Below are 12,239 nucleotides of genomic sequence, written 5' to 3' on the forward strand. Positions count from 1 at the left end.
TGTTAGGGTTGTGGGGTTAGGGTTAGATCCGTTAGGGTTAGGTTGTTAGGGTTGGGGGGTTAGGGTTAGATCGGTTGGGGGTTCGGGGGTTAGGGTTGGGGGTTTAGGAGTTTGGGGGGTTAGGGTTAGAGGGTTAGGGTTAGGGTTTGATCCGTTAGGGTTAGGGGGTTATGGTTGGGGGTTAGGGTTGGGGGGTTAGGGTTAGGGGGTTTGGGGGTTGGGGTTGGGTACTTGTGGCCCTAGGGGTGCCCGGTGGCCCTACCGGCGTCACCAGCGGCCACCTTGGGGTCAACAGCAGCGGTTTTGGGGTTTCGGTCTGGTTGGTGCTGACATGCCCCCCCCCGCACCCCCCTAGGCATCCTGGCCCTGCAGCTGCCCCCGGGGGGGCTCGACGCCGAGTCCTACAGGTGAGAACCAGTCCCCTCCGCCCCCTAAATGCGCCCCCAACCCCCAAAATGCCCCCAGACCCCCCCCAAATTGACCCCCCCCAATTTATTCCCCCCCCTCCAGCGCTTGCCTCCACCTGGCCGAGATGCAGCATCGGGTGCGGAAGGCGCTGGCAGAGTGCGAGCGGCTGCTGCGGGCACGGGTAGGACGGGGGGGAGACAAAATGGGGGGGGGGCACCAAGGGGGGGGTGTCCATGGGGCTTGGGGAGACCCCAAGGGTGGGGGGGAACCAAAATGAGGGGGGAACCAAGTTTGCAGGGTGCGGTGCCGGGGGGATGCATTTGTGGGGCGCACTGGGGGGGGAACCAAAATGAGGGGGGAACCAAGTGTGCGGGGTTTTGTTTCCGGGGGGACCCATTTGTGGGGCGCACCGGGGTGGGGAAAACCAAAATGAGGGGGGAACCAAGTGTGCGGGTGGCTGTTTCCGGGGGAACACATTTGTGGGGCGCACCGGGGGGGGGAACCAAAATGAGGGGGGAACCAAGTGTGCGGGGTTTTGTTTCCGGGGGTCCCATTTGTGGGGCGCACCGGGGGGGGGAACCAAAATGAGTTGGGGGGGGAACCAAAATGAGAATGGGGGTCCATGGGGTTAGGGTTAGGGTTAGGGTTAGATCCGTTAGGGTTAGGGGGTTAGGGTTGGGGTTTGGGGGTTAGGGTTGGGGGTTTAGGGTTGTGGGTTAGGGGGTTGGGGGATTAGGGGGTTTGGGGGTTGGGGTTGGGTACTTGGGGGGTTAGGGTTAGAGTGTTAGGGTTAGATCTGTTAGGGTTGGGGCGTCGGGGTTTAGGGTTGGGGGTTTAGGGTTGGGGGTTAGGGGGTTGTGGGGTTAGGGTTAGGAGGTTTGGGGGTTGGGGTTGGGTACTTGGGGGGTTAGGTGTTGGGGGGTTAGGGTTAGAGGATTAGGGTTAGGGTTAGATCTATTAGGGTTGTGGGGTTAGTGTTAGATCCGTTAGGGTTAGGGGGTTAGGGTTGGGGGGTTAGGGGGTTGGGGGGTTAGGGTTAGAGGGTTAGGGTTAGGGTTAGATCCGTTAGGGTTAGGGGGTTATGGTTGGGGAGTCCGGGGTTAGGGTTGGGGGGTTAGGGTTAGGCTTAGATCTGTTAGGGTTAGGGGGTTAGGGGGTTTGGGCGTTAGGGTTAGAGGATTAGGGTTAGATCCGTTAGGGTTAGGGGGTTAGGGGGTTGGGGGGGTTAGGGTTAGAGGGTTAGGGTTAGGCTTAGATCCGTTAGGGTTAGGGGGTTAGGGGGTTTGGGCGTTAGGGTTAGAGGATTAGGGTTAGATCCGTTAGGGTTAGGGGGTTAGGGTTGGGGGTTTAGGGTGTGGGGTTAGGGTTAGGGTTAGATCGGTTGGGGGGTCGGGGGTTAGGGTTGGGGGGTTAGGGGGTTGGGGGGTTAGGGTTAGAGGGTTAGGGTTAGGGTTAGATCCGTTAGGGTTAGGGGGTTATGGTTGGGGTTCGGGGGTTAGGGTTGGGGGGTTAGGGTTAGGGGGTTTGGGGGTTGGGGTTGGGTGCTTGTGGCCCGCAGGGCGCCCGGTGGCCCTACCGGCGTCACCAGCGGCCACCTTGGGGTCAACGGCGGCGGTTTTGGGGTCAACAGCAGCGGTTTTGGGGTTTCGGTCTGGGGGGTGCTGACATGCCCCTCCCCGCACCCCCCCAGGCATCCTGGCCCTGCAGCTGCCCCCGGGGGGGCTCGACGCCGAGTCCTACAGGTGAGAACCAGTCCCCTCCGCCCCCTAAATGCGCCCCCAACCCCCAAAATGCCCCCAGACCCCCCCCAAATTGACCCCCCCTAATTTATTCCCCCCCCCCCCCCCAGCGCTTGCCTCCACCTGGCCGAGATGCAGCATCGGGTGCGGAAGGCGCTGGCAGAGTGCGAGCGGCTGCTGCGGGCACGGGTAGGACGGGGGGGGAGACAAAATGGGGGGGGGGCACCAAGGGGGGGGGGGGTCCATGGGGCTAGGGGGGACCCCAAGGATGGGGCGGGGGGGGGGGAACCAAAATGAGGCGGGAACCAAGTGTGCGGGGTGCTGTTTCCGGGGGGACACATTTGTGGGGCGCACCGGGGGGGGAACCAAAATGAGGGGGGAACCAAGTGTGCGGGGTTTTGTTTCCGGGGGGACCCATTTGTGGGGCGCACCGGGGGGGGGGGAACCAAAATGAGGGGGGAACCAAGTGTGCGGGGTTTTGTTTCCGGGGGGACCCATTTGTTGGGCGCACCGGGGGGGACAAAAATGAGGGGGGAACCAAGTGTGCGGGGTTTTGTTTCCGGGGGGACCCATTTGTGGGGCGCACCGGGGGGAACCAAAATGAGGGGGGAACCAAGTGTGCGGGGTTTTGTTTCCGGGGGGACCCATTTGTGGGGCGCACCGGGGGGGGAACCAAAATGAGGGGGGAACCAAGTGTGCGGGGTTTTGTTTCCGGGGGGACCCATTTGTGGGGCGCACCGGGGGGGGAACCAAAATGAGGGGGGGGGGGGAACCAAAATGAGAATGGGGTTCCATGGGGTTAGGGTTAGAGTTAGGGTTAGATCCGTTAGGGTTATGGTGTTAGGGTTGGGGTTTGGGGGTTAGGGTTGGGGGTTTAGGGTTGGGGGTTAGGGGGTTGGGGGATTAGGGGGTTTGGGGGTTGGGGTTGGGTACTTGGGGGGTTAGGGTTAGAGTGTTAGGGTTAGATCTGTTAGGGTTGGGGGGTCGGGGTTTAGGGTTGGGGGTTTAGGGTTGGGGGTTAGGGGGTTGGGGGCTTAGGGTTAGGGGGTTTGGGGGTTGGGGTTGGGTACTTGGGGGGTTAGGTGTTGGGGGGTTAGGGTTAGAGGATTAGGGTTAGGGTTAGATCTATTAGGGTTGGGGGGTTAGGGTTAGATCCGATAGGGTTAGGGGGTTAGGGTTGGGGGGTTAGGGGGTTGGGGGGTTAGGGTTAGAGGGTTAGGGTTAGATCCATTAGGGTTAGGGGGTTAGGGTTGGGGGGTTAGGGGGTTGGGGGGTTAGGGTTAGAGGGTTAGGGTTAGGGTTAGATCCGTTAGGGTTAGGGGGTTATGGTTGGGGAGTCGGGGGTTAGGGTTGGGGGGTTAGGGTTAGGCTTAGATCTGTTAGGGTTAGGGGGTTAGGGGGTTTGGGCGTTAGGGTTAGAGGATTAGGGTTAGATCCGTTAGGGTTAGGGGGTTAGGGGGTTGGGGGGGTTAGGGTTAGAGGGTTAGGGTTAGGCTTAGATCTGTTAGGGTTAGGGGGTTAGGGGGTTTGGGCGTTAGGGTTAGAGGATTAGGGTTAGATCCGTTAGGGTTAGGGGGTTAGGGTTAGATCCGTTAGGGTTAGGGTTGGGGGGTCGGGGGTTAGGGTTGGGGGGTTAGGGTTAGAGGGTTAGGGTTAGGGTTAGATCTGTTAGGGTTGGGGGGTTAGGGTTAGATCCGTTAGGGTTAGGGTTGGGGGGTCGGGGGTTAGGGTTGGGGGGTTAGGGTTAGAGGGTTAGGGTTAGATCGGTTGGGGGGTCGGGGGTTAGGGTTGGGGGGTTAGGGGGTTGGGGGGTTAGGGTTAGAGGGTTAGGGTTAGATCCGTTAGGGTTAGGGGGTTATGGTTGGGGAGTCGGGGGTTAGGGTTGGGGGGTTAGGGTTAGGCTTAGATCTGTTAGGGTTAGGGGGTTAGGGGGTTTGGGCGTTAGGGTTAGAGGATTAGGGTTAGATCCGTTAGGGTTAGGGGGTTAGGGGGTTGGGGGGGTTAGGGTTAGAGGGTTAGGGTTAGGCTTAGATCTGTTAGGGTTAGGGGGTTAGGGGGTTTGGGCGTTAGGGTTAGAGGATTAGGGTTAGATCCGTTAGGGTTAGGGGGTTAGGTTTAGGGGGTTTGGGTGTTGGGGTTGGGTACTTGTGGCCTGCGGGGCGCCCGGTGGCCCTACCGGCGTCACCAGCGGCCACCTTGGGGTCAACGGCGGCGGTTTTGGGGTCAACGGCAGCGGTTTTGGGGTTTCGGTCTGGGGGGTGCTGACATGCCCCTCCCCGCACCCACCCAGGCATCCTGGCCCTGCAGCTGCCCCCGGGGGGGCTCGACGCCGAGTCCTACAGGTGAGAACCAGTCCCCTCCGCCCCCTAAATGCGCCCCCAACCCCCAAAATGCCCCCAGACCCCCCCCAAATTGACCCCCCCCAATTTATTCCCCCCCCTCCAGCGCTTGCCTCCACCTGGCCGAGATGCAGCATCGGGTGCGGAAGGCGCTGGCAGAGTGCGAGCGGCTGCTGGGGGCACGGGTAGGACGGGGGGGGAGACAAAATGGGGGGGTGGCACCAAGGGGGGGGGGGTCCATGGGGCTAGGGGGGACCCCAAGGATGGGGCGGGGGGGGGGTACCAAAATGAGGCGGGAACCAAGTGTGCGGGGTGCTGTTTCCTGGGGGACACATTTGTGGGGCGCACCGGGGGGGGGAACCAAAATGAGGGGGGAACCAAGTGTGCGGGGTTTTGTTTCCGGGGGGACCCATTTGTGGGGCGCACCGGGGGGGGAACCAAAATAAGGGGGTACCAAGTGTGCGGGGTTATGTTTCCGGGGGGACCCATTTGTGGGGCGCACCGGGGGGGAACCAAAATGAGGGGGGAACCAAGTGTGCCGGGTTTTGTTTCCGGTGGGACCCATTTGTGGGGCGCACCGGGGGGGGGAACCAAAATGAGGGGGGAACCAAGTGTGCGGGGTTTTGTTTCCGGGGGGACCCATTTGTGGGGCGCACCGGGGGGGGGGAACCAAAATGAGGGGGGAACCAAGTGTGCGGGGTTTTGTTTCCGGGGGGACCCATTTGTGGGGCGCACCGGGGGGGGAACCAAAATGAGGGGGGGGGGAACCGAAATGAGAATGGGGGTCCATGGGGTTAGGGTTAGGGTTAGGGTTAGATCCGTTAGGGTTAGGGGGTTAGGGTTGGGGTTTGGGGGTTAGGGTTGGGGGTTTAGGGTTGGGGGTTAGGGGGTTGGGGGATTAGGGGGTTTGGGGGTTGGGGTTGGGTACTTGGGGGGTTAGGGTTAGAGTGTTAGGGTTAGATCTGTTAGGGTTGGGGGGTCGGGGTTTAGGGTTGGGGGTTTAGGGTTGGGGGTTAGGGGGTTGGGGGGTTAGGGTTAGGGGGTTTGGGGGTTGGGGTTGGGTACTTGGGGGGTTAGGTGTTGGGGGGTTAGGGTTAGAGGATTAGGGTTAGGGTTAGATCTATTAGGGTTGGGGGGTTAGGGTTAGATCCGTTAGGGTTAGGGGGTTAGGGTTGGGGGGTTAGGGGGTTGGGGGGTTAGGGTTAGAGGGTTAGGGTTAGATCCGTTAGGGTTAGGGGGTTAGGGTTGGGGGGTTAGGGGGTTGGGGGGTTAGGGTTAGAGGGTTAGGGTTAGGGTTAGATCCGTTAGGGTTAGGGGGTTATGGTTGGGGAGTTGGGGGTTAGGGTTGGGGGGTTAGGGTTAGGCTTAGATCTGTTAGGGTTAGGGGGTTAGGGGGTTTGGGCGTTAGGGTTAGAGGATTAGGGTTAGATCCGTTAGGGTTAGGGGGTTAGGGGGTTGGGGGGGTTAGGGTTAGAGGGTTAGGGTTAGGCTTAGATCTGTTAGGGTTAGGGGGTTAGGGGGTTTGGGCGTTAGGGTTAGAGGATTAGGGTTAGATCCGTTAGGGTTAGGGGGTTAGGGTTGGGGGTTTAGGGTGTGGGGTTAGGGGGTTGGGGGGTTAGGGTTAGGGGGTTTGGGGGTTGGGGTTGGGTACTTGGGGGGTTAGGATGGGGGGTTAGGGTTAGAGGATTAGGGTTAGGGTTAGATCTATTAGGGTTGGGGGGTTAGGGTTAGATCCGTTAGGGTTAGGGTTGGGGGGTCGGGGGTTAGGGTTGGGGGGTTAGGGTTAGAGGGTTAGGGTTAGGGTTAGATCGGTTGGGGGGTCGGGGGTTAGGGTTGGGGGGTTAGGGGGTTGGGGGGTTAGGGTTAGGGGGTTTGGGGGTTGGGGTTGGGTACTTGTGGCCTGCGGGGCGCCCGGTGGCCCTACCGGCGTCACCAGCGGCCACCTTGGGGTCAACGGCGGCGGTTTTGGGGTCAACGGCAGCGGTTTTGGGGTTTCGGTCTGGGGGGTGCTGACATGCCCCTCCCTGCACCCCCCCAGGCATCCTGGCCCTGCAGCTGCCCACGGGGGGGCTCGACGCCGAGTCCTACAGGTGAGAACCAGTCCCCTCTGCCCCCTAAATGCGCCCCCAACCCCCAAAATGCCCCCAGACCCCCCCCAAATTGACCCCCCCCAATTTATTCCCCCCCCTCCAGCGCTTGCCTCCACCTGGCCGAGATGCAGCATCGGGTGCGGAAGGCGCTGGCAGAGTGCGAGCGGCTGCTGTGGGCACGGGTAGGACGGGGGGGGAGACAAAATGGAGGGGGGGCACCAAGGGGGGGGAGGGTCCATGGGGCTAGGGGGGACCCCAAGGAAGGGGGGGGGGGGGGGGGGGAACCAAAATGAGGCGGGAACCAAGTGTGCGGGGTGCTGTTTCCGGGGGGACACATTTGTGGGGCGCACCGGGCGGGGGAACCAAAATGAGGGGGGAACCAAGTGTGCGGGGTTTTGTTTCCGGGGGTCCCATTTGTGGGGCGCACCGGGGGGAGAACCAAAATGAGGGGGGAACCAAGTGTGTGGGGTTTTGTTTCCGGGGGGACCCGTTTGTGGGGCGCACCGGGGGGGGGAACCAAAATGAGGGGGGGGGGGACCAAAATGAGAATGGGGGTCCATGGGGTTAGGGTTAGAGTTAGGGTTAGATCCGTTAGGGTTAGGGGTTAGGGTTGGGGTTTGGGGGTTAGGGTTGGGGGTTTAGGGTTGTGGGTTAGGGGGTTGGGGGATTAGGGGGTTTGGGGGTTGGGGTTGGGTACTTGGGGGGTTAGGGTTAGAGTGTTAGGGTTAGATCTGTTAGGGTTGGGGGGTCGGGGTTTAGGGTTGGGGGTTTAGGGTTGGGGGTTAGGGGGTTGGGGGGTTAGGGTTAGGGGGTTTGGGGGTTGGGGTTGGGTACTTGGGGGGTTAGGTGTTGGGGGGTTAGGGTTAGAGGATTAGGGTTAGGGTTAGATCTATTAGGGTTGGGGGGTTAGGGTTAGATCCGTTAGGGTTAGGGGGTTAGGGTTGGGGGGTTGGGGGGTTAGGGTTAGAGGGTTAGGGTTAGATCCGTTAGGGTTAGGGGGTTAGGGTTGGGGGGTTAGGGGGTTGGGGGGTTAGGGTTGGAGGGTTAGGGTTAGGGTTAGATCCGTTAGGGTTAGGGGGTTATGGTTGGGGAGTCGGGGGTTAGGGTTGGGGGGTTAGGGTTAGGCTTAGATCTGTTAGGGTTAGGGGGTTAGGGGGTTTGGGCTTTAGGGTTAGAGAATTAGGGTTAGATCCGTTAGGGTTAGGGGGTTAGGGGGTTGGGGGGGTTAGGGTTAGAGGGTTAGGGTTAGGCTTAGATCTGTTAGGGTTAGGGGGTTAGGGGGTTTGGGCGTTAGGGTTAGAGGATTAGGGTTAGATCCGTTAGGGTTAGGGGGTTAGGGTTGGGGGTTTAGGGTGTGGGGTTAGGGGGTTGGGGGGGGTTAGGGTTAGGGGGTTTGGGGGTTGGGGTTGGGTACTTGGGGGGTTAGGATGGGGGGTTAGGGTTAGAGGATTAGGGTAGGGTTAGATCTATTATGGTTGGGGGGTTAGGGTTAGATCCGTTAGGGTTAGGGTTGGGGGGTCGGGGGTTAGGGTTGGGGGTTAGGGTTAGAGGGTTAGGGTTAGGGTTAGATCGGTTGGGGGGTCGGGGGTTAGGGTTGGGGGGTTAGGGGGTTGGGGGGTTAGGGTTAGAGGGTTAGGGTTAGGGTTAGATCCGTTAGGGTTAGGGGGTTATGGTTGGGGAGTCGGGGTTAGGGTTGGGGGGTTAGGGTTAGGCTTAGATCTGTTAGGGTTAGGGGGTTGGGGTTGGGGTTGGGTACTTGTGGTCCGCGGGGCGCCCAGTGGCCCTACCGGCGTCACCAGCGGCCACCTTGGGTCAACGGCGGCGGTTTTGGGGTCAACGGCAGCGGTTTTGGGGTTTCGGTCTGGGGGGTGCTGACATGCCCCTCCCCGCACCCCCCCAGGCATCCTGGCCCTGCAGCTGCCCACGGGGGGGCTCGACGCCGAGTCCTACAGGTGAGAACCAGTCCCCTCTGCCCCCTAAATGCGCCCCCAACCCCCAAAATGCCCCCAGACCCCCCCCAAATTGACCCCCCCCAATTTATTCCCCCCCATCCAGCGCTTGCCTCCACCTGGCCGAGATGCAGCATCGGGTGCGGAAGGCGCTGGCAGAGTGCGAGCGGCTGCTGCGGGCACGGGTAGGACGGGGGGGGAGACAAATTGGGGGGGGGCACCAAGGGGGGGGGGGGTCCATGGGGCTAGGGGGGACCCCAAGGATGGGGCAGGGGGGGGGGAACCAAAATGAGGCGGGAACCAAGTGTGCGGGGTGCTGTTTCCGGGGGGACACATTTGTGGGGCGCACCGGGGGGGGACCAAAATGAGGGGGGAACCAAGTGTGCGGGGTTTTGTTTCCGGGGGGACCCATTTGTGGGGCGCACCGGGGGGGAACCAAAATGAGGGGGAACCAAGTGTGCGGGGTTTTGTTTCCGGGGGGGACCCATTTGTGGGGCGCACCGGGGGGGGAACCAAAATGAGGGGGGAACCAAGTGTGCGGGGTTTTGTTTCCGGGGGACCCATTTGTGGGGCGCACCGGGGGGGGAACCAAAATGAGGGGGGGGGGGAACCAAAATGAGAATGGGGGTCCATGGGGTTAGGGTTAGGGTTAGGGTTAGATCCGTTAGGGTTAGGGGGTTAGGGTTGGGGTTTGGGGGTTAGGGTTGGGGGTTTAGGGTTGGGGGTTAGGGGGTTGGGGGATTAGGGGGTTTGGGGGTTGGGGTTGGGTACTTGGGGGGTTAGGGTTAGAGTGTTAGGGTTAGATCTGTTAGGGTTGGGGGGTCGGGGTTTAGGGTTGGGGGTTTAGGGTTGGGGGTTAGGGGGTTGGGGGGTTAGGGTTAGGGGGTTTGGGGGTTTGGGGTTGGGTACTTGGGGGGTTAGGTGTTGGGGGGTTAGGGTTAGAGGATTAGGGTTAGGGTTAGATCTATTAGGGTTGGGGGGTTAGGGTTAGATCCGTTAGGGTTAGGGGGTTAGGGTTGGGGGGTTAGGGGGTTGGGGGGTTAGGGTTAGAGGGTTAGGGTTAGATCCGTTAGGGTTAGGGGGTTAGGGTTGGGGGGTTAGGGGGTTGGGGGGTTAGGGTTAGAGGGTTAGGGTTAGGGTTAGATCCGTTAGGGTTAGGGGGGTTATGGTTGGGGAGTCGGGGGTTAGGGTTGGGGGTTAGGGTTAGGCTTAGATCTGTTAGGGTTAGGGGGTTAGGGGGTTTGGGCGTTAGGGTTAGAGGATTAGGGTTAGATCCGTTAGGGTTAGGGGGTTAGGGGGTTGGGGGGGTTAGGGTTAGAGGGTTAGGGTTAGGCTTAGATCTGTTAGGGTTAGGGGGTTAGGGGGTTTGGGCGTTAGGGTTAGAGGATTAGGGTTAGATCCGTTAGGTTAGGGGGTTAGGGTTGGGGGTTTAGGGTGTGGGGGTTAGGGGGTTGGGGGGTTAGGGTTAGGGGGGTTTGGGGGTTGGGGTTGGGTACTTGGGGGGTTAGGATGGGGGGTTAGGGTTAGAGGATTAGGGTTAGGGTTAGATCTATTAGGGTTGGGGGGTTAGGGTTAGATCCGTTAGGGTTAGGGTTGGGGGGTCGGGGGTTAGGGTTGGGGGGTTAGGGTTAGAGGGTTAGGGTTAGGGTTAGATCGGTTGGGGGGTCGGGGGTTAGGGTTGGGGGGTTAGGGGGTTGGGGGGTTAGGGTTAGAGGGTTAGGGTTAGGGTTAGATCCGTTAGGGTTAGGGGGTTATGGTTGGGGAGTCGGGGGTTAGGGTTGGGGGGTTAGGGTTAGGCTTAGATCTGTTAGGGTTAGGGGGTTTGGGGGTTGGGGTTGGGTACTTGTGGTCCGCGGGGCGCCCAGTGGCCCTACCGGCGTCACCAGCGGCCACCTTGGGGTCAACGGCGGCGGTTTTGGGGTCAACGGCAGCGGTTTTGGGGTTTCGGTCTGGGGGGTGCTGACATGCCCCTCCCCGCACCCCCCCAGGCATCCTGGCCCTGCAGCTGCCCACAGGGGGGCTCGACGCCGAGTCCTACAGGTGAGAACCAGTCCCCTCTGCCCCCTAAATGCGCCCCCAACCCCCAAAATGCCCCCAGACCCCCCCCAAATTGACCCCCCCCAATTTATTCCCCCCCCTCCAGCGCTTGCCTCCACCTGGCCGAGATGCAGCATCGGGTGCGGAAGGCGCTGGCAGAGTGCGAGCGGCTGCTGCGGGCACGGGTAGGACGGGGGGGGAGACAAAATGGGGGGGGGGGCACCAAGGGGGGAAGGTCCGTGGGGCTAGGGGGGACCCCAAGGATGGGGCGGGGGGGGGGGGGAACCAAAATGAGGCGGGAACCAAGTGTGCGGGGTGCTGTTTCCGGGGGGACACATTTGTGGGGCGCACCGGGGGGGGGAACCAAAATGAGGGGGGAACCAAGTGTGCGGGGTTTTGTTTCCGGGGGGACCCATTTGTGGGGCGCACCGGGGGGGGAACCAAAATGAGGGGGGGGGGAACCAAAATGAGAATGGGGGTCCATGGGGTTAGGGTTAGGGTTAGGGTTAGATCCGTTAGGGTTAGGGGGTTAGGGTTGGGGTTTGGGGGTTAGGGTTGGGGGTTTAGGGTTGGGGGTTAGGGGGTTGGGGGATTAGGGGGTTTGGGGGTTGGGGTTGGGTACTTGGGGGGTTAGGGTTAGAGTGTTAGGGTTAGATCTGTTAGGGTTGGGGGGTCGGGGTTTAGGGTTGGGGGTTTAGGGTTGGGGGTTAGGGGGTTGGGGGGTTAGGGTTAGGGGGTTTGGGGGTTGGGGTTGGGTACTTGGGGGGTTAGGTGTTGGGGGGTTAGGGTTAGAGGATTAGGGTTAGGGTTAGATCTATTAGGGTTGGGGGGTTAGGGTTAGATCCGTTAGGGTTAGGGGGTTAGGGTTGGGGGGTTAGGGGGTTGGGGGGTTAGGGTTAGAGGGTTAGGGTTAGATCCGTTAGGGTTAGGGGGTTAGGGTTGGGGGGTTAGGGGGTTGGGGGGTTAGGGTTAGAGGGTTAGGGTTAGGGTTAGATCCGTTAGGGTTAGGGGGTTATGGTTGGGGAGTCGGGGGTTAGGGTTGGGGGGTTAGGGTTAGGCTTAGATCTGTTAGGGTTAGGGGGTTAGGGGGTTTGGGCGTTAGGGTTAGAGGATTAGGGTTAGATCCGTTAGGTTTAGGGGGTTAGGGGGTTGGGGGGGTTAGGGTTAGAGGGTTAGGGTTAGGCTTAGATCTGTTAGGGTTAGGGGGTTAGGGGGTTTGGGCGTTAGGGTTAGAGGATTAGGGTTAGATCCGTTAGGGTTAGGGGGTTAGGGTTGGGGGTTTAGGGTGTGGGGTTAGGGGGTTGGGGGGTTAGGGTTAGGGGGTTTGGGGGTTGGGGTTGGGTACTTGGGGGGTTAGGATGGGGGGTTAGGGTTAGAGGATTAGGGTTAGGGTTAGATCTATTAGGGTTGGGGGGTTAGGGTTAGGGGGTTTGGGGGTTGGGGTTGGGTACTTGGGGGGTTAGGATGGGGGGTTAGGGTTAGAGGATTAGGGTTAGGGTTAGATCTATTAGGGTTGGGGGGTTAGGGTTAGATCCGTTAGGGTTAGGGTTGGGGGGTCGGGGGTTAGGGTTGGGGGGTTAGGGTTAGAGGGTTAGGGTTAGGGTTAGATCGGTTGGGGGGTCGGGGGTTAGGGTTGGGGGGTTAGGGGGTTGGGGGGTTAGGGTTAGAGGGTTAGGG

At 60.6% G+C, this 12,239-nt stretch overlaps 1 long non-coding RNA gene across 1 annotated transcript; it reads left to right on the plus strand.

Moving 5' to 3' along the window:
• Positions 1 to 395: 395 nt before the first annotated feature.
• On the plus strand, positions 396 to 4,621 carry LOC137848937 (uncharacterized). The gene is made up of 4 exons (XR_011091594.1): positions 396 to 589; positions 2,099 to 2,150; positions 2,258 to 2,336; positions 4,438 to 4,621. It is a non-coding gene; the product is annotated as an uncharacterized lncRNA (long non-coding RNA).
• Positions 4,622 to 12,239: the final 7,618 nt, after the last annotated feature.

The sequence above is a fragment of the Anas acuta genome, unplaced genomic scaffold (assembly GCF_963932015.1).
Source record: "Anas acuta unplaced genomic scaffold, bAnaAcu1.1 SCAFFOLD_305, whole genome shotgun sequence".
Lineage (NCBI taxonomy): Eukaryota > Metazoa > Chordata > Aves > Anseriformes > Anatidae > Anas > Anas acuta.